Raw genomic sequence first — 3,412 nt, 5'->3', positions numbered from 1 at the left:
CGGACGCCTGGCGGACCATCGGTTCCATCATCTGGAAAGAAGAAGAGGACGACGAGGCGAGGGTCTCTGAGCTTTCTCGGGACGGGGAGCCCAGCTGCCACCAGAAAGGAGTCACCCCCAAAAGCGGTGTTGGTAAGGCAGCCGAGAATGGAGAAGACCCCTTTGGTATCAAGGAAGCGGGATAGATCTTGTTTACCCAGAGGTGGGGTAATCTCTGCTTCAGCCGAGATTCCCGCATTGCAGGGGGGTTGGTCTACAGGACCTTTGAGGGTCCCAGCTCGACGGTTCTATAATTCTACGGCGAGCGTTTTGCCACGGACGGGGTCACTGGGTGCGTCCATGCCATACATTCAAAGCACATGGCACCATGACCCTCGGCCAGAAGTGTAGTTTGCGAAGGGTGCTGGGAACCAATAATAATAATAATAATATATTTATACCTCACCCATCTGGCTGGGTTCTCCCAGCCACCCTGGGCGGCTCCCAACAGAATATCAGCAACAACAATAAAAAATGATAAAATATCAAATACTGAAAACTTCCCTAAACAGGGCTGCCTTCAGATGTCTTCTAAAAGTCAGATAGTTGCTTATTTCCTTCCTTTTTGGGGGGAAATCCAGGGCTTTAACTGTATCCCATGGAGGTGACCGTCGAATGAGCGTGGCAGTAAGCTTCCTGAGAATCTCGGAGCCTTCTTTTTATTTCACGTTCCTAGTCCTCATGAGCGTAACGATTTAAAGAGTGTGGCTTTCATCTCAAAAGCGGAGCGCTCTTACGACAGCTTATATTCAGAGGCACGCCATACTGTTCCTCCTCCATGAATTTGCCCAGTCCTCTTTGAAAGCCATCCAAATCGTTGGTCATCCCTGGCTCCTGTGGCAGGGAGTTCCACAGTCTGGCTACGCTTTTATCCGCTCCCTTTGTGAGGCCAAACAAACAAAAACCGGGCACGGCATTCCAAGCCCTGTCCTGCCGCAAATTCGCGTGGTGTCTTTGATAAAACTGACAGGTTTATTTGCAACTTTCATGGTCACGACAAGCAAGGAGATTTTAGAGTCTCCGGTAAAGGTTAAAGAAATGGAAGGAAATGTTTGCTGTATTCCGTGCCAGATTTTTAAATTTTTAATCTATATGCTTAGACCATGCAATTTCTGTGCTAGGGAAAGCTAGATTTGGGAACCACCAGAAGGACGTGAAACTGTCTCTTATTTTGCATGGTTTGTTTTATTCTGTAGTCTTTTTGCATGTATAACCGCTATGTAATTTCTCATGGAGGGGTGATGTGAGACTTTGAAGCTTCTGGATGTTGTCTTCTGGAACTGACCACACCCTGTCGAGGTTCGCAATCCAGAACTCAACAAAGAGAAAGGATGTGTGCTCCGTTGGTATAGCAATAATAATAATAATAATAATAATAATAATAATAATAATAATAATAATAATAATAAAAAATACCCCGTGCCCATCTGGCTGGGTTTCCCCAGCCACTCTGGGCAGCTTCCAGCAGAATATAAAAACGTAATAAAATGCCAGACGTTAAAAAAATCCCGATATAGGGCTGCCTTCAGATGCATACTGGATAAAACCAGATTTACCTCCCCATTTCGGAGGTTATGGGGCTTTCGTGAGCTCTGGAAGAGCGCCGTCTGCCACGGAATGTGCACAAGCAGTGCAACTTCTGTTATTTACAACGCACCAAAAACGTTTCAAAAATGGGTTAAAATAAAAATGGACACAGTGGTGACAGTTTTGAGGTCTTAACTCCGCCCTGGGCTCCTTGGGGAGGGGTTAGGGCTGGGATAGGAAAAAATAATAATGAATAAGCTAAATAAAAATAAATTAGATGTGCTGGCAAACTTTAGCATGCGCTGAAAGCCTCTGTCTCAAGGAACTGATGCGTTAGGTATATTCAACTTTCTAGTCCTAATTTTTTTCTTCCCCATTTCCCCTCCCACTTTCGCAGGACGCCGAATCATCTTCCGCTTCTCCTCGACACGTTCTTCCTTCTTTTTCACCTCTTTGTCCCCTTCTTTCTCTCTCTCCCCCTCTCGTTCCACTCAATTGTGTCGAAGGCCTTTGGAAGGATGGGACTTGTCCCCAAAGGATTCCCGCACCCCCACCGCTAGGCTTTGTGGTTTTCCCTTTGTCATCCTATGCCTGGGAGATTCTCTGGAGGCTGGGATAGTAAAGGGAAGCTCACGTAGCTACGGGCCCAGCTCGGGGCAGGAAGATCGGGGAGACACCCTCAAAAAGCGGCAACATGAACATCACCTCTTCCTACTCCATGTAACTGACAGCTGACTCAGGAAGAATGAAATAAATTTAATGATTATTTAGTTAAATTTCTTAAGTTAAAATAACCGGAAACAGCTTGCAGAAACTTAATAGGCTTAGGATTTTGTTTTATGTTAAGTGGTGAATTAATATGCTTAATTATATAAGGTGAAGATTTAAGGATGTTAATGTTTAAGTTAAATTTTATAAAAATTGGGATTTGGAAAACCGTTAAAAGGACATGCAATGAAATTCAACTAAGGGGAAGCGAGGAAGTCACTTAACAAAGTTAATAACGGTAATTTTCAATAAGGCTATGATTTATGTTTGTAATGTTTGTTTGTCTTGTGTGTTTGTTTGTTTATAATATTGTGAAAACCAATAAAATTTTTGGAGAAAAAAAAAGTAACTGACAGCTGACACCAGATCCGCACCCGAAAGCTGCTGGACTTCCCGCATACAGTCTCGGCCATGACCCTTTTATATACAGAGCTTGAGGGCTAGAAGCTTGACGTCTTTAAAAGGAAAGAATGTAAGCTGGAATTCTCAGGGCAATTTCATGGTCGCTGCTGATATAGAGGCTGTCTTCTAAGGTCCTTAGCGAAGGGAAATTGGAGAGCTTCGCTGGTGACAGCGTGGCGCTGTTGATGCCAAGGTTGAAGGTTTGATCCTCATACGGGATGGCTGCATATTCCTGACTTGCGGGGGGGGGTTGGTCTAGATGACCCTTAGGTCCCTTCCAGCTCGATGATTCGATCATTCTACGATTCTATTCGTTGCAAGCAAAAAGTAGCAGTCCTCTGGAACTGCTCAGAGAAAGGATGCGGTTTTAAAAACTGTAAGACGTTGAGATAAACTGTACCTTTAGCATTCTCGTTTGTATATCATTATCTCTAACCCGTACATATTTTTTTTGAAACGGTGGACTATTGTTTTATTAGCCTCTGGGCAACTGTCCATAAATGGGACACTCCTTTTGGGGAGCGGGGGCTGGGGGGGCCTGAGAATGTAAGCAGAGACACAAACCCCAAAATGTTGCCTTCAGAAACATACTCCTCCAAATTCAATGAGACTGGCTGCCTAGCGGAATAGCTCTAAACTTAAATAATAAAAATAAAAATTTACTGGCATAAACACA

At 44.1% G+C, this 3,412-nt stretch overlaps 1 long non-coding RNA gene across 1 annotated transcript; it reads left to right on the top strand.

Moving 5' to 3' along the window:
- LOC308577813 lies at positions 1-3,412 on the top strand. The gene is made up of 2 exons (XR_014003711.1): positions 1-132; positions 1,964-3,412. It is a non-coding gene; the product is annotated as an uncharacterized lncRNA (long non-coding RNA).

This window comes from Podarcis bocagei (genome assembly GCF_964188305.1).
Source record: "Podarcis bocagei genome assembly, chromosome: 18".
In the NCBI taxonomy this organism is placed as follows: Eukaryota; Metazoa; Chordata; class Lepidosauria; order Squamata; family Lacertidae; genus Podarcis; species Podarcis bocagei.
Note: the sequence above shows the minus strand (reverse complement) of the source record. Positions and strands in the feature narration are given on the sequence as shown.